The 19,110-nt window shown below is 41.3% G+C and overlaps 1 protein-coding gene across 2 annotated transcripts in view; it reads right to left on the bottom strand.

Moving 5' to 3' along the window:
• uggt2 (UDP-glucose glycoprotein glucosyltransferase 2) overlaps positions 1 to 19,110 on the bottom strand; it is a 372,492-nt gene that overhangs the window by 224,168 nt on the left and 129,214 nt on the right. The gene's annotated exons all lie outside the window — the stretch shown is intronic.

Below are 19,110 nucleotides of genomic sequence, written 5' to 3'. Positions count from 1 at the left end.
AATATTATTGGAACACTGTTACATTATCTGGACTTCCACATTGTTACAGACGAATACACTGACATATCACTGATTTCAAGTACGATTTAACATTTTTTCTTAAATACTATTAGTATAGTTCTCCTAGTGGTATTGTAAAAACTGTCAGATTGGATTCACATTTGTGTTACACTAGTGATAAAACTGTAAGAATTGTAAGGTCAAATACTTATAATCATCACAGTTTTCTGAAATTAAACTCAAGACTTTGTGTGAGGAAGATCACACCTCACAAGATTGTTAGAATTCTTTGAAGAAGTGACTAAGAAGTTTGACGAGGGTAAGGCAGTAGACATAGTCTATATGGATTTTGGTAAGGCGTTTGGAAAGGTTCCACAAGGTAGGTTGCTCTGGAAAATTAGATCACATTGAATCCGGGGGAGTTGGCAAATTGGATTGATGGTAAGAAGCAGAGAGTAATAATGACTGGAAGTGTATGACTAGTGGAGTGCCTCAAGGGTTGTTCCTCGGCCCATTCCTGTTTGTTATTTGTATCAATGATTTGGATAAGAATGTATAAGACATGATTATTAAGCTTGCAGATGACACTAAAATAGACGGTATCGTGGACATTGAGAAAGGTTATCAGAAATTGCAAGAGGACCTTGAACAGCTGGGGAAGTAGGTCGAGAAATGGCAAATAGAATTTAATATAGTTAAGTGAAAGGTGGGGAACCTGCAGCCTTAAGGCCGCATGCGGCCTTCTAGGACATTGTGTGTGGCCTTTTGAATGAATCCAAATTTTGCAGAACAAATCTTTTTTTTTTATTAATTTTTTTTGTCCTTTATTATTTTTATTTTAAAATAATGTATTTAAAATACCAGAGAGTAAGAGAGTAAAAGAAAATGCAACAAAATAATCCTTACAGACTAACTGCCACAATTAAAAAATTGGTAAGTCATAAGGGCTATTTCGACACCTGCTATGCTCATGATTTAGTTATAGTGAACTCTAGAATGTACGTTATCTTCCCCACCTGACTGGTGCCACTACCGCCCGAGGCTAGTTGGTGAGAGCCTGTGGGTATCCAGTACGCCAGCGTTTATCAACTTATGACAACAGTGCACGTGGCTTTCCATTTGAAGTGAAATTTGAGAATAGTTACACAGTCTAACCGTATCAACATTTTTTTTAATTTTGTCACTTAACAGCCCATGATGTCAAAGAAGACCAAGAAAACACTGAAGGAAGAAAACAGAGGTTTTATTGAGGATTGGGAACTGCAATATTATTTTGTGTCTGCTAAAGATAGGATGATTTGCTTGCTTTGTGATACTGCAATATCAACATTGAAAAAATATAATGCTTATCAGCATTGTGCCACTCATAAGGACCACAAATATTTCAAATTAGAGGGAGAGGTGCGGAAGGTTGCATTGCAGAAATTAAAAGATGAAAAGCAAAAGCAAAGACGGTTATTTCAAGCACTATTAAGATCTGGGAAAAATGCCACTGAAGCAACATATAAAATAGCTTATCTACTCGGGAAAAGGGGGAAGCCTTTCAGTGATGTGGAAATCGTAAAAGAATGTATTGTCAAAGTTGTAGGGTGCTTAGACCCCGATAATGTTCCAAAGTACAAACAACTGCCTCTTTCAAGGAGAACCATAACTAACTGGCAGCACGAATTAGCCCGCAACGTAACAGAACAACTCCAACAAATACTCCAAAAGGAAAATACATATTCAATTGCTTTGGATGAATCAACTGATACTACTGACTAAGCGCAGGTTTTATACTTCATTCAGGCCATAACAGAAAATTTTATTTACTACGAAGAGTTACTGGCTTTGGGCACTCTTACAGGTAGGACACAAGGAATTGATATCTTCACAAACTTTCAAGATAAATGTCGTGAATTTAAACTGAATTTGGTTAATTTAGTGAGTGTATGTACAGACTTCCATGACAGGAAAACATGAATGGTTTATTGCACAGATAAAAAAAGTATTATCAGATCCATATGCTCTCATTTCTTTTCATTGTATCTCTCATCAGCAAAATCTCTGTGCTAAATTAGGTGACACTTTGCAACATGTTATAAGTATTGTTAACTATATTCATGCAAATGCAACACGGCATCGTCAGTTTCGTAACATGCTAAAGTTGGATGATGAGGTATTCAGTATGGATTTGCCGTATCATTCTAAAATGCGTTGGCTATCGCAGGGACAGGTGTTAACACAAGTTTTATCTTTGCGAGAACAGATAATTACATTTTATGAAGAACAGACTCAGGAATGTGAATTAGTGAAAGAAGATTTCTGTCGAAATGCTGCATTTCTGTGGGATATCATGTCCAGCAAAATTTCTTGAATATTTCTTTGCAAGGTAAAACTAGGTCTATATACGATATTTGGCAAAAAATCCAAGCATTTCAAAAAAAGCTATCTTTTTTCAAAACTCTTCTTTTTCAAAAGGAAATTTCGGATGAACATTTTCCCCAGTTAGTAAAGGTCATTGATGAACAGGAGGATTCTTGCGAATCATTTGAAGAATACGCAGCTGTTATAGACTTATTAATTGGAGAATACAATGAAAGGTTCTCTGACTTTGAGAATCATGACATCACACTCAAATTAGCATTTCAACCTCACCTAGTTGATATCTCCTAAAGAACTACAGATGGAATTGATTGAGTTCTCAGAAGATGACTTTTTAAAGTCCTTATTTGACGCTAGCTAAGAAAGATCCGATTGAAATATGGAAAAATGCAAAAGAACACCCATGCCTTCGGCAACATGCACGAAAAATGCTTTCTTGCTTTTCAACCACTTATTTCTGTGAATATACATTCTCCTACTTAACCAAAATCAAGATGCCCTGAAGATCACAAATGACGGATGCCCATCGAGAGAATCAGCTAAAAGTGCAGACCTCCATGCTGCAACCAAATATTCAAATGTTTTCCTACAAAAAGCAGTCACAACAAAGTCATTAACAGGTTAGTTAACTTTAGAATTAACATTTTTTTTTAGTTAGTTAGTACATAGTAGTTAGATTTTTACAAAATAATGTGAATTTTGAAGAGTACATAATTTGGATGCAGCCTTATTAGATTACAACTAACATAATGTGGCCTTCCATAATGAAAAGGTTCCCCACCTCTGGTCTTGTATTTTGGAAAGTCATAGAGTCATAGACCCTTTGGAAACAGACCCTTTGGTCCAACCTGCCCACGCCAACCAGATACCTCAACCCAATCTAGTCCCACCTGCCAGCACCCAGCCCATATCCTTCCAAACCCTTCCTATTCACATACCCATCCAAATGCCTTTTAAATGTTGAAATTGTACCAGCCTCCACCACTCCCTCTGGCAGCTCATTCCATATACATACCACCCTCTGTGTGAAAAAGTTGCCCTTAGGGCTCTTTTATATCTTTCCCCTCTCACCCTAAACCTATGCCCTCTAGTTCTGAACTCCCCGACGCCAAGGAAAAGACTTTGTCTATTTATCCTACCCATGCCCCTAATAATTTTGTAAACCTCTATAAGGTCATCCCTTAGCCTCCGACGCTCCAGGAAAACAGCCCCAGCCTGGTCAGCCTCTCCCTATAGCTCAAATTCTCCAACTTTGGTAATATCCTTGTAAGTCTTTTCTGAACCCTTTCAAGTCTCACAACATCTTTCTGATAGGAAGGAGACCAGAATTGCACGCAATATTCCAACAGTGGCTTCACCAATGTCCTGTACAGCCACAACATGACCTCCCAACGCCTGTACTCAATACTCTGACCAATAAAAGAAAGCATACCAATCATTTTCTTCACTAACCTATCTACATGTGACTCCACTTTCAAGGAGCTATGAACCTGCACTCCAAGTCTCTTTGTTCAGCAACACTCCCTAGGACATTACCATCAAGTGTATAAGTTCTGCTAAGATTTGCTTTCCCTAAATACAGCACCTCGCATTTATCTAAGTTAAACTTAATTTATCACTTCTTTGGATTCTCCTTAATTCTAAAGCTATCTTATGTCCCCGTTTGCCCTCCTGGTTTCCTTCTTAAGTATACTCCTACTTCCTTTATACTCTACTCAGGATCAATCTATCCTGTCTATACCTTATATACGCTTCCTTCTTTTTCTTAAACAAACCCTCAATTTCTTTAGTCATCCAGTATTCCCTATACCTACCAGCCTTTCCTTTCCCCCTAACAGGAATACACTTTGTCTGGATTCTTGTTATCTCATTTCAGCCCCAAAGTGCTCCCCCCACTGACAACCCAGTCACCTACCCTGCCTTATTTCCCAAGAGTAGGTCAAGTTTTGCACCTGCTCTAGTGGGTTCATCAATATACTGAATCAGAAAATTGTCTTGTACACACTTAACAAATTCCTCTCCATCCAAACACTATGGCAGTCCCAGTCTATGTTCGGAAAGTTAAAATCCCCTACCATAACCACCCTATTATTCTTACAGATAGCTGAGATCTCCTTACAAATTTATTTCTCAATTTTCCTTTGACTGTTAGGGGGTCTATAATATAATCCTGATAAGGTGATCATCCCTTATCTAAATTGCCCATGGTGTTAGGTGAAGGGGTAAACGTAGGGGCTGCTCTTCGGAGGGTCCGTGTGGACTTGTTGGGCCGAAGGGCCTGTTTCCACACTGTAAGTAACCTAATCTAATCTTTCTTATTTCTCAGTTCCACCCAAATAACTTCCCTGAATGTATTTCCGGAAATGTCCTTCCTCAGTACATCTGTAATGCTATCCCTTATCAAAGGAGCCACTCCCCCTCCTCTCTTGCCTCCCTTTCTATCCTTCCTGTAGCAGTTGTATCCTGGAACATTAAGCTGCCAGACCTGCCCATCCCTGAGCCACATTTCTGTAATTGCTATGATATCCCAGTCCCATGTTCCTAACCATGCCTTGAGTTCCCTGATAGGCTCCTTGCAGTGTAATTTATTAGTCCTACATTGTCCCTCCTTGTCCTGACTGTTTGACTCGCTTCTGTTCTCAACTGTACCAGTCTCAGATTGATCTCTTTCCTCACCATCTCGACGGGTCCCGTCCCACCACCCAACCCCCCCCCCCCGCCCACTTTACTAGTTTAAGTCCTCCCAAGCAGCTCCAGCAAATCTCCCTGCCAGTATGTTAATCCAATTTAGGTGCAAACCATCTTTCTTGTACAGGTCACTTCTACCCCAAAAGAGGTTCCAATGGACCAAAATTGTGAATCCTTCTCCCATATCCAGCTCCTCAACCATGCATTCATCTGCTCAATCCTCCTATTTCTGCCCTCACTAGCTTGTAGCACCGGGAGTAATCCAGATATTACTACTCTCAAGGATCTCTTTTTGAAGCCAAATCAAGGCAGGAGTTTCATGGTGAATGGTAGGGCCTTAATGAGTGTAATGGAATAGAGGGACCTTGGAGTTCAGCCACGGTTCTCTGAAAGTGGAGTCACAAGTAGACAGAGCTGTGAAGAAGGCTTTTGGTACAGTAGCATTCATCAGTCAGGGCACTGAATATAGAAGTTGGGAAGTTATATTGCAGTTGGCTTCACTTGGAGTATGGGGTTCAGTTTTGTTCACCTTACTACAGGAAGGATGTTATTAAACTGGAAAGAGTACAGAAGAAATTTACAAGGATGTTACCAGGACTCAAGAGTCTGAGTTATAGGGAGACGTTGTACAAGCTATTACTTTTTTCTTTACAAAGTAGGAGACTGAGGGGGAGTCTTAGTGTACAAAATCATGACAGTTTGGATAGGGTGAATACTTGGGGAATTAAGGACTAGAGGGCATCAGTTTAAGAAGGGAGGGGAAAGAATAAATGGGAACCTGAGGGGCAGCTTTGTTTTACACGGAGGGTGGTATGCATATGCCAACAGAAGTGGTTGAAGCGGGTAACATTTAAAATAACATTTTAAAAGGCATTTGGACAAACACATGGATAGGTAAGGTTTAGAAGGATATGGGCCAAGTGCAGGGGAAAGGGGTTAAGCTTGGTGGGCAGGGCCAGTTTGGGCCAAAGGCCTGTCTCTGTGCTGTAGGACTCTATGACTCTGATTTTATTTCTGTACATCAGTCTCAAATTTTGCCTACTCTGTTGAAATATTTCAGCTGTGCTTTCAGCCTAAAATATTGACAGAGCAACAGACTGAAATACAGGCTGTCAAATTCCATTACCCACTAAAAATAAATACGTATTTCAGCTTTTGAATAAGTGTAATTGTGTAATTGTACTGAAAATAACTACAAAAGGTGTATTTAAATTGGGAAATTTCAAAATGATTTAGGATAACAGAAGTTAACACAAAATTCATTGGCAGTGATTTGCCAAAATGCTTCACTGATCAAGATATTTTTGCTTCACAATGTTTTTGCTTCTTAAAGTCTTTAGCTTCAATGAAAGCCTCAAGAGGATTCACAGGCCAGAAAACTATATGGTTTCTTTTCAGGAAGGAAATTTGCAGTCTTTAAACAGTCTGGCCTATATGTAACCCCAGACTCACATGGTTGACTCCTCACTGTGCTCTGAAATAGCAGATGAAAGCCACACATTTCAACAGGAATGAGAGACGGACATTAAATGCTGGCCAAGCCAACAATGTACAGATGCTATGAACAAATAAAGGAACCTAATGTAGCTAAGTACTGAAGAAAAATGTAAAAATGCTAGAAATAGTTAGCAGGTCAGGCAGCATGTAGAAAGAGGAAAGGGATTAAGGGGATTTTCCTCTTTTGAGAAGTTGCCGTCTCACAAGGAGTAGAATTTAGAATAAGTGGCCGCTGTTTTAAAATAAGAGTCACCACTTAAAACATATGTTTTTTTTCTCTCAGAGGGGCATGAGTCTTTGGAACTCTGTTTCTGAAAAAGGTGGAAGCAAATTATTTTAATTATTTAAAGATAGAGGTAGATAGATGTGTTTTAAGGAAGGGTGTAAAAGGTTAATAGGAGTCCACTGTCTGTCATTTATTTAAATGATCTGGATGAGAATACAGGAAGCACGGCGAGTAAATTTGTGGATGACATCAACCTGGTGAGATAGTACAGTGAGGAAGGTTATCTAAGATTACAAAGTGATCTTGATCAATTTGGCCATTGGGCCAAGGACTGGCAGATGGAGTTTATTTTACTTAAACATGAAGTGTTGCATTTTAGTAAGACAAAGAAGAACAGGACTTACACGATTAATTGTAGGACCCTGGGGGTGTTGTAGAACAGAGAAACTTAGGGCTCAGGTGCTTATTTCGTTGAAAGTTGCATCACAGGAGACAGTGGTAAAGAGGGTGCTTGGCACGCCTGCCTTCATTGTCTCAGACCACTGAGCATAGGAGTTAGGATGTCATGTTGCAGTTGTACAGTCGGTTGGTAAAGCCACTTTTTGGAGTTCTGGTCACCCTGCCATAGGAAGGATTTTGTTAAATTGGAAAGGGTGCAGAAAAGATTTTAAAGGATGTTACCGGGACTAGAGGATTTGAGGAATAAGTACAGGCTGGAGTATAGGAGTTTGAGGGCTGATCTTAAAGAGGTTTATAGAATCATAGGGGCATTGATAAGGTGATTGGCAAAGGTCTTTTCCCTAAGGTTGGGGAGTTCAAAACTAGGGGGCATAATTTTGAAATGAGAGGAGAGATTTAAAAGGGACATGAGGGGCAACATTTTCACAGAGTGTGGTTCTGATGTGGAATGAACTGCCAGAGGAAATTGCAGATGCAGGTACAGTTGCAACAATTTGGATAGAAACATGAACAAGAAAGGTTTAGAGGGAAATGGGTCAAACACCAGCAAGTGGGGCTAGTTTGGGAAATTTGGTCAGCACAGATGAGTTAGACCAAAGGATCTGTTGCCATGATGCATCACTCTACGGGTAAGTAGAAATGTGGATTTGAGATTACAATTACATGAGCCATGATGTTATTAAATGGTGGAGTCAGCTCAAGGGGCAGATTGGCTTGCCCATGCTCCTAGTTTGTAAGTTCATGTACAATTTTGATCTCCTCATCTAAGGAAGGAGATACTTACCATAGAGGGGATCAATGAAGGTTCACTAAAACTGATTTGTGAAATAACAAGATTGCCCTATGCGAAATGATTGGGGAGCTGAGGTTTGTACTTGCTGGAGTTCAGAAGACTGAGATCCCACTGAAGCATACAAAATCCTTAAAGAGCCTTGCTTGGGTAGATGCAGGAAGGATATGTCCTGTGGCTGGGTCTAGAAAGGATTGCAATCTCAGAATAAGGGACAGGCCATTTAAGACTGACATGAGGAGGGATTTCTTCACTCAAAGGGTGGTAAATGTTTGGAATTCGCTACCCCAAATGGTTGTGGAAGCTCCAACATTTCTTGCTATTTTTTCATAAAATGGGAGTATCTCTAGTGGCCAGCTTATGTTGCCCATCATAACTGCCCTTGAACTGAGTAGCCTGATGGACCATTTTGGAGGGTAGTTAAGAGTCAACCATATTGGGGTGACCTGGAGTCACTTGTAGGCCAGACTGGGTAAGGATGGCAGCTTTTCTTTACTCACTAACTATTGTAGACCAGATGGGGTGTTAGGTAAAAAGCCTCTTCCCATCCTACCTCTTGCAAAAAAGCCATCCCGTATTCCCAATTCCTCTGCCTCCGCCATATCTGCTCCCAGGAGGACCAGTTCCACCACAGAACACACCAGATGGCCTCCTTCTTTAGAAACCGCAATTTCCCTTCCCACATGGTTAAAGATGCCCTCCAAAGCATCTCGTCCACATCCTGCACCTCCGGCCTCAGACCCCACCCTTCCAACTGTAACAAGGACAGAACACTCCCGGTGCTCACCTTCCACCCTACCAACCTTCGCATAAACCAAATCAACCCGCCGACATTTCCGCCACCTGCAAAACGACCCACCACCAGGGATATATTTCCCTCCCCACCCCTTTCCGCCTTCCGCAAAGACCGTTCCCTCCATGATTACCTGGTCAGGTCCATGCCCCCCTACAACCCACCCTCCCATCCTGGCACTTTCCCCTGCCACCGCAGGAACTGTAAAACCTGCGCCCACACTTCCTCCCTCACCTCTATCCAAGGTCCTAAAGGAGTCTTCCACATCCATCAAAGTTTTACCTGCACATCCACTAATATCATTTATTATATCCGTTGCTCCCGATGTGGTCTCCTCTACATTGGGGATATTGAGCACCTCCTAGCAGAGCGCTTTAGGGAACATCTCCGGGACACCCGCACCAATCAACCACACGGCCCCGTGGCTCAACATTTCAAATCTCCCTCCCACTCTGCTGAGGACATGGAGGTCCTGAGCCTTCTTCACCGCCGCTCCCTCACCACCAGACGCCTGGAGGAAGAACGCATCATCTTCCGCCTCGAAATACTTCAACCCCAGGGCATCAACGTGGACTTCAACAGTTTTCTCATTTCCCCTTCCCCCACCTCACCCTAGTTCCAAACTTCCAGCTCAGCAGTGTCCCCGTGACTTGTCCAGACTTGTCCGACCTGCCTAGCTCCTTTTCCACCTATCCACTCCACCCTCTCCTCCCTGACCTATCACCTTCATCCCCTCCCCCACTCACCCATTGTACTCTATGCTACTTTCTCCCCACCCCCACCCTCCTCTAGCTTATCTCTCCACGCTTCAGGCTCACTGCCTTTATTCCTGATGAAGGGCTTTTGCCCGAAATGTCGATTTCGCTGCTCCTTGGATGCTGCTTAAACTGCTGTGCTCTTCTAGCACCACTAATCCAGAAAGATGGGGTGTTAGGACAATCAATGACAATTGACATGGTCACCGACATTGAGACCACCTTGTATTCCAGGTGTGTGGGGCAAAACGGTGGTTCAACGGTTAGCACTGCTGTGGAATCTGGGTGCAATCCCAGCCTTGGGTGACTGTCTGTGTGGGGAATGCACGTTCTCCTGGTGTCTGCGTGGGTTTCCACCCACAGTACAAAGATGTGCAGGTTAGGTGGATTGGCCAAGCTAAATTGTCCATAGAAACCAGGGATGTGCAGGCTAAGTGGATTAATCATGGGAAATGCAGGGTTACAGGGATAGGTGCGAAGAATGGGTCTGGGTAGAATACTGTTCGGAGGAGCAGTGAGGGCTTGATGGTCTGAATGGCCTGTTTCCACACAGTAGGGGTTCTATGATTCTATGAATTGAAATTACATCAGGTGCGGTGATGTGAACTCATGCCCTCAAACACATTAAGATGAGCCTATGGATTATTATTTCATTGACTTAACCCCATCCTCTCTATATTAACAACATTCAGCACACTGGTCAATAGATTTCTAGATACTAAATCAAAGGATAAACAGCACAGAAAAGGGCCCTTTGGTTATTGATTCCATGCTGGTCAAAAACAATCACCTAACTCATCATTCGAAGCGGCATTGAGTATAAGGATAGGCAAATTACAGTGCAGTTTTACAGAACTTTAGTGAGGCCACTCTTGAATATTGCGTACAGTTCTGGTCACCACACTACCAGAAGGATATGACTGCACTGGAGAGGGTACAGAAAAAGTTACCAGGATGTTGCCTGATATTGGGGATTTTAGCTATGAGAAGGATTGGATAGACTGGGTTTGTTTTCACTGGAATGCAGGAGGTCAAGGGGTGACCTCGTAGAAGTTTATAAGATTGTGAATGCCATGGATAGAGAGGAAAGTATGAGGCTTTTTCCCACACTGGAGGGGTCAATTACATGGGGACATAGGTTCAAGATGTGAGGGAAAAGTTTAAAAGAGATGTGCGAGGCAAGTTTTTCATACAAGGGGTGGTGAGTTGGAGGAGGTGGCAGAAGCAGACACACTAGCAGCATTCAAGAAACACCTGGATGAGTACATGAATAGGAAGGGGATAGAGGGATATTTCATCCTGTAAGTGAAAACAGTTTTAGCATGGAAGAGGAAAATACGGTGGTACAGGCTTGAAGGGCCAAGGGCCTGCTCCTGTGCTGTATTGTTCTTTGTCTTATAATTCACATGGTGAAATGGCCAGAGGGAGAAAAAACATAGGGGACAGCTGCAAAATGCTTTTTCAATTGACTACTTCAAATGATTCCAAACTGGGACCATTTTTATGATTAAACACTCCCAAAAGCAGTGATTTTTGAGAAGACTTGTAGTTCAGGTTGATGATAAGTGTGTAAGTTAGCATGCTGTGCTGGAAGATTGTTTTTCAGATGTTTCACCAAAATCTCTAGCCACATTACCTTGTATCAAAGACATATCAGAAATGGCTACCAGACTACTCAGATCCCTTGGCATCATGGTAGCCCACAAACCTACCAACACACTTAAACAGTGACTAATGAACCTAAAAATACTACCAGCAAATCTAACATCATTTACAAGATACCATGCAAGAACTGTAAAAAACACTATATCGGACAAACTAGCAGGAAACTTGCCACCAGGATACATGAACACCAACTGACCATCAAAAGACACTACCCACTTTCACTAGTTTCTATACATACAGACAAAGAAGGACCTCACTTTGACTGGGACAACACACACAGCCTAGGATAGACAAAACAAAGGCATGCACAAGAATTCTTACAGGCATGGCATTCCAACCAGAACTCCATCAACAAACACATAGATTTAGATTCTATCTACCTTCCCTTGAAAAAAAGGACCTGAAATGGCATCACTCACCTGAAGAAACCAAGGCCTACAAGTAGAGGCAGGGCATACCACCAGTGCTTCACCAGAGACTCTCACTGATGATGTTACCTAGCATGGTGATGAATCATCTGAAAACAAATCCTCCAGCTCAGTGAGCTAACTAAGATACTTATTCCCAAATAAGCAACAGAAAAACCTTTAATGTCAGCTCCACTATGATGAGTGGTAACATTGCAAATTGGATTTCTCCACATGGTTCAGAAGACAAGGGAAAGACATCTGCTTGGGGATAAACTATTGAAATGTGTTTGTGTATTTCTCTTGGAAGTACAGCTAAGAAAACCCACCCATAAATCAACCCTTTGAAGCTTTGATGCCCCAGGGGGCTCATAATGCAGGAAACATTCTAGAGCAGAACATCACTCATACAAGATTCTGTGACAGAACTGCATTACAATTCACTAGGTTCAAGGAAGTGCTGTCTGAGTTAATGAGATTAGATATTTAAATAGAGTATCAAGACAGAACTACTGTGTACAAAACCATTTTTAGCTTAAATGAGCTTTGCGTTTCTCTTGAAAACTGTTAGAACTATCAGGCATACATGGATTTTCTTGTACACCACAAAAACAAATATACATTTTTGTTCATTAAAGTGCTTTTCAAGCTCTGCTAATTTATATGAATGCATCTGAACTTGCTTTATGACCAGTTTTGTTTCAACAAATATATTTTATTTTGTGAAATATATTTATATTTGTGAAGGTACATTAAGATATCACAGTAAATGGCCTACATCTCCTACTGTGAATGTGTAGAGGGTATAATCAAGTAGAGAAAGAGTTACGTTCTGAGTTTTATAAAACAAGAGGTACAGCTGAGCATGAATCAGGTCAGATAAAGACTTGCAGTTAACAATGGGGTGCTGGAGGCAAGGGTACTGGATTAACAAGATGGAAAAGCATTCATTATGTAGAGTCATTTAACAATATTAGAAGCATTTGGTATGTATGGTCAGTTCAACAAGGTGAAAGGTATTCATTGTGTGAAGGTAGTTAAGGTTGTGTACATTCATTGCGTAACACCAGATGGCTTAATTTTTACTACTGACACTTGCTGATTGTAAAGGTCACCCAATAAATATGTATGTTGCCTTATCTTCCATGTGAAATGACTATAGAATTCTCTGAGAAACTGCTCTTCCAGAGAAGTCCATGAACTCATGTCTCTGTGCACATGGGCGATCATTCTTTCTCCCTCCAGGGCCCGGAATAAAGATGAAGACGGTCTCCGAGTGTTTTGCTTAGGCAGGATGTAGCAGGGACGACACTACATCTTATCAACTTATTCTCTCCTAATATTTGCTAAAACTTTTGCCTCTAACCAGTGACTGTGAAATTGAACAATTAATGCGTACAGTACAGGGTACTTATCTTGTGTCTTTAGCAAAAAATTGAAAGAACCCGGAAGGCAGATTGAGTATTGAGAATTTAAACAAACTATTCTGATCCCATTTTCCAGTACTTGGCCTATAGCTATCGCAAGTGCATATCTAAATACTTCTTAAATAAGACATAGTGAGGACTGCAGATGCTGGAATCAGAGTCAAGAGTGTGGTGCTGGAAAAGCACGGCTTGTCAGGCAGCATCCGAGGAGCAGGAGAATCGATGCTTTAGGTGTAAGCCCTTCATCAGAATTCTTTGCGTATTGTCCATATCTTTCTATTTCCTACCTGTCCATGTGTCTGTTCAATTGCCTCTTAAGTATGTATGCTGCCTGCTTCTCCCACCTCCCTGTCAGCACATTCCAGGCATATTCCACCTTTGACGTAAAAGACTTGACTTGCACATGTCCTTTAAATTTTCTCCTCTCATCTTAAACCAATGCTCCTTAGTAGTTCATCCTTAGAAAAAGATTCCAACTATCCAACCGATCCGTGCCTCTCATTATTATATACTTCTATCAGGTCACTCCTCAGCCTTCCATTCTCAAACAAAAACAATCCAGGTTCGTTCCATGTCTCCTTATAGCTAATATACTCTAATTCAAGCAACATCCTGTTAAACCGCTTTAGCACCTTCTCCAAAGTCTCCACATCCTTTCTGCAGTGTGGTGACCAGAACTACACACAATAGTCCAAAATGTGGCCGAACTAAAGTCTTCTACAGATGCAACATGACTTGCCAAATATTATACCCAGTGCTCTGACTGATTAAAGCAAGTATGCCACTTTTGTTGCCACTTTCAGGGATCTATGGACTTGTATCCAAAGATCCCTCTGTATGTCATTGTTCCTAAGGGCCCTGCCATTCACAATATACTTTCCTCTTTCATCTGACCTCCCAAGATGTATCATCTTATAGTTATCCGGATTAAACTCTATCTGATCTATATCCTTTGATAATCTTCCTCACTATCCATCTACTTTTTCAAACAAGTCGTTTATTTATGTAGAGTAACAAATGAGATCTCAGCACTGATCCTTGTGGAACACCATTGGTCATAGACTTCCAGTAGAAAACAACTATCCACAACTACCCTCTGTCTTCTACGACAAAGCCAATTTTGTAACCAAATTGCAATCTCACCAAGGATACCATGTGAGTTAATATTCTGGACCAGTCTATCAGAAGGGACAGTGTCAAAAGCTTTAGTAAAGTCCACATCCACAATATCTTCCACCCTATCTTCATCACTTTCCCAAAAAACTTTAGTTTGTGAGACAAGACCTTCCTTGATAAAGTCACGTTGACTATCCCCTAATAAGTTGGTTCTTCTCTAAACATGAGTAAATCCTGTCCTTGGGAATCTTCTCCATTAATTTCCCTACACCTAATAGAAGGCTCACTGGTAATTTTTTGGATTATAACTGCTGTCCTTCTCTAAAAATTAAACAACATTGGCTATTCACCAATCTTCTGGGATCCTGCCTGTAGCTAAAGAAGATATAAAGATTCCCTGAAATTTCCTCCCTTGCCTCCTTCAGTGTTCTGAGAGAGATCCCATCGGCCCTGGTGACTTGTCTATCTTAACTCTTTCCAAGACAGCCAACACCTGCTTACTTTTAATATTTACATGCCTTAGACAACAACAAATTCCTCCCTAAACCTACCACCATCCATGTCTCTCTCCTTGCTGAATATTGATGCAAAGTATTTCTTAAAGGCCTCATACACTTCTTCTGGCTCTACGCATAAAGTCTCCTTGAGTGGACCTACCCTTTCCCTCAATACCTTCTTGCTCCTAATAAATATGTAAAATGACTTGGGATTCTCCTTAATCTTACTTACCAATGACATTTCATGGTACCTTCTAGCTATCCTAATTTCTCATTTAAGTTTTCTCAGTTTCCTTTATATTCTTCAAGGGTTTTGTTTGATTACAATTTCCTAAACATGACATATGCTTCATTTTACTTTTTAACTAAACTTTCAATATCTTTTGGTTCCCAAATCTTGCCATCGTTATCTTTCATCCCTACAGGAACATGCCAGTCCTGAACTTTGATTAATTGCCTTTTGAAATATTCCCATGATTTACCTCCAAACAGCCGAATCCAATCAAATTTTTCCAGTTCCTGCCTAATAGTGTTGTAATTAGCCTTCCCCGTTGGCATCAAAGATCCTGGCACTAAGGGAGATACGTCAAAACTGGGGAAAGTTAAAACTACCTACTCCAACAACCTTATTGTTTTTAACATTATTCCATGATCTGCTTATCACAGAATCACAGAATAGATCAAACAATCCCTACAGTGTGAAAACAGGCCATTTGGCCAAACAAGTACACACCGACCCTCTGAACAATAATCCACCCAGACCCATTCCCTATTACTCTGCATTGCCCCTGACTAATGCATTTAACCAACATGTCCCTGAATACTGTAGGCAATTTAGCATGGCTAATTCACCTAATCTGCACATTTTTGGATTGTGGGAGGAAACTGGAGCACCTGGAGGAAACTCATGCAGACGGGGGAGAATGTGCAAACTCCACATAGGCATATATCTGTTCCTCTATCTCCTGTTGGTTATTAGGAGGCCTATATTACACCCTATTACAGTGATTGCACCTCACTTATTCCTGAGTTCCAAAATTATGGCCTCACTGGATGAACTCTCCAAAATGTCTTCTCTCAGTACAGCTGTGAAATTCTCCTTAATTAGTGATAGAACTCATCTGTGCCTTTTACATCCCTCTGTATCATCACTCATGAAACACTATACCCTGGAATGTTGAGCTGCCTGTCCTGCCCTCCTCTCAACCAAGTTTCAGCAATGGCTACAATATTGTTGTTCCATGTACTAATTCAGACTATAAATTCATCTGCTTTACCTTTCATACTCTTTGCATTAAAACAAAGACACTTCTGACCGCCAGTCCAGCTGCATTCACAAACCTAGTTCTGCCCGTCTTTCTTATGAAGCTGATTTGACTTAACACGACCTTTTTCTCAATCACTCCACATACTGACTTAAATATTATGAAGATTTCTGCTTCTACCACCACTGCAGGCAGTGGGTTGCAGATTCCCAAATTCCTCTGGATTAAAAATATTTTTCCTTGCATGTACTCTAAAACTTCTGCCCTTTACCTTAAATCTATGCCCCTGGTCATTGATGCCTATATCAAGGTGAAACATTTCTTCCTGTCTACCCTATTTATACCCCTCATAATTTTATAAATCTCAATGTCTTCTCTCACTTCTAAGGAAAATAACCCTAGCTACTCTAATATCTCTTCACAACTGAAACTCAGGCAACATCCTGGTAAATGGATGTAGGTTTGCTCGCTGAGCTACAAGGTTCATTTCCAGATGTTTCACTACCCAACTAGGTAACATCTTTGCCTCAGGCGAAGCAATGCTGAAAATTCCAACTTTCTCTTTATATGTTTGGGTTCCTTTGGGTTGGTGATGGCATTTCCTGCAGTGAAGTTACTTCCTGTTCCTTTTCTCAGGGGGTGGAAGATGGGGTCTAACTCAATGTGTTTGTTGAAAGAGTTCCGGTTGGAATGCCATGCTTCTGGGAATTCTTGTGCATGTCATTGTTTGGCTTATCCTAGGATGGATGTGTTGTCCTAATCGAAGTGGTATCCTTCCTCATCCATATGTGAGGATACTAGTGAGAGAGGGTCATTTCTTTTTGTGGCTATTTGGTGTCATGTATCCTGGTGGCTAGTTTTCTGCCTGTTTGTCCAATGTAGTGTTTGTTACAGTCTTTGCACGGTATTTTATAAATAACATTAGTTTTGCTTGTTGTCTGCACAGAGTCTTTCAAGTTCATTAGTTGCTGTTTTAGTGTAGTGTTGGATTTGTGGGCTACCATGATGCCAAGAGGTCTGAGTAATCTGCCAGTAATTTCTGAGATGTCTTTGATGTAGGGCAGAGTGGCTCGGGTTTCTGGACGTGTTTTGCCTGCTTGTTTGGGATTGTGGCTGAGAAATCAGCAGACTGTGTTCATTGGGTACCCATTCTTTTTGAACACACGGTATAGGTGATTTTCCTCTGCTCTGCATAGCTCCTCAATGTTGCAGTGTGTGTTGGCTCGTTGAAATAATGTTCTGATGCAGCTTCATTTGTGGGTGTTGGGATCAAAACTTCTGTAGTTCAATATTTGGTCTTTATGTCCAAATATTTCTGTAGATGCTGGTTTGAAGTTCCCCATTGGCTGTTCGCTCTACTGTGACATCTAGAAATGGCGGTTTGTTGTTGTTTTCTTCCTCTTTAGTGAGTTTTAAGCCAGTAAGAGTATTATTGATGGTCTTGAAGGTTTCTTCTAACTTGTTTTGTTTAGCGATGACAAACAGGCAGAAAACTAGCCACAGGATACATGATACCAACTAGCCACAAAAAGACATGACCCTCTCTCACTAGTATCCACACATACAGATGAGGAAGGACACCACTTCGACTGGGACAACACATCCATCCTAGGACAAGCCAAACAAAGACACACGAGAATTCCTAGAAGCACGGCATTCCAACCGGAACTCTATCAACAAACACATCGAGTTAGACAACATTTACTACCCCCTGAGAAAAGGAACAGGAAGTGACTTTACGAAGAAGATAACATCACCACAGGAAATGACATCACCAACCCAAAGGAACCCAAACATATAAATAGAAAGCAGGAATTTTCAGCATTGCTTTGCCTGAGGCCCACTGAAGATGTTACCTAGTAGGGTAACGAAACATCTGGAAATGAACCTTCCAGCTCAGCGAGCAAACTACATCCAAAACCTCAACCTGAGCCACAAATCTTCTCAAAACTCGCTAAAATCCTGATAAATCTCTGCACCATCTCCACTGCTATCATATCCCTCCTATATTGTGGATTCCAGAACTGTGCACAATTCTGTCACTATAGTCTGATTAATATTTTATGCAGTTCCAGCATAATCTCCCTACACTTAAATTCCATGTGTTGGGGTGATTACACTACTAGGGTGTTTAATGTAGGGCTAGGGAGGGTAATACTATTACTGCAACAGACACTTCTAGTTCCAGCCCTGAAACGGTTAATAACAGCCATGCGGGCTGAAGCTGGCAACTGCATGACTACCTGTCTGGAGCTCGCAATTGATATACATTTTGTTAATTAAATCATGGAGCCTGTAACTGCCAGCCAGTGTCAATTGTTCCATCGAAACTCGTGATTGATAAAGGAACCTGTAACTGTCAGACAGTGTGAATTGCTCTATCAGAACTCATAGTTGATAAAAGTACCTGTTAATTTACTTGCTGAAACTATTGATTAAATCACGGAAAACGACTAGCCTGTCAGACACATAGTAATGAGAGTTGATTCTCTAAACAATGAACTATTGATTACGGGATCGGAACCGCTGGCCCCAGGACGTCTGTGCCATTGTCAAGCACAGCAGGAGCTGGATAGGCACCTCGATGCGGCCAATGGGAAGACGGATCCCATCGCGCGCAGATGAACGGACCAATGAGGAAGGCGGACAAGGAAAATCTGACCGGGGACTCCAGGCAGCGCGAAGTATAACTGTGCCAAGTCCGAACGGGGGGGGCAGAACGCCTTCTCCAACGAATGCATGCTTGATAATTCGTTGTATCGTTTCCCAGTTAAGATTCTGTGAATAAACGACAGTCTGCACCAAACTAAAGATGCCAGTGTGGGTCTCTCCTTCCAAAAGAACATGCAAAGATGGGACCCCGCGGGTCCGTCATAACACATGCCTTAGCTAACAAAAATAAGGATACCATATGCGTTCTTAAACCATTTTATTCACCTGTGCTGAAGCTTAAGGGACCAGTATATATGCACACCAAGGTCACTCCGTTTCTCAGTGCTTTCCAAGGTACAGGCAAAACAAAGTGTTGAAGTTGAAGATTAGCCATGGTCAGGTTTGAGGGGCCAAATGGCCGATTTATGTGTTTTTATATTCCTGGACATTTTTAAATATGCCATGCAATAATTTTAATTTCCATAAATTGCCCCAAAATTCTAGCAATT

This window comes from Hemiscyllium ocellatum, chromosome 6 (assembly GCF_020745735.1).
Source record: "Hemiscyllium ocellatum isolate sHemOce1 chromosome 6, sHemOce1.pat.X.cur, whole genome shotgun sequence".
Lineage (NCBI taxonomy): Eukaryota > Metazoa > Chordata > Chondrichthyes > Orectolobiformes > Hemiscylliidae > Hemiscyllium > Hemiscyllium ocellatum.
This window is presented reverse-complemented; position numbering and strand designations above follow the sequence as displayed.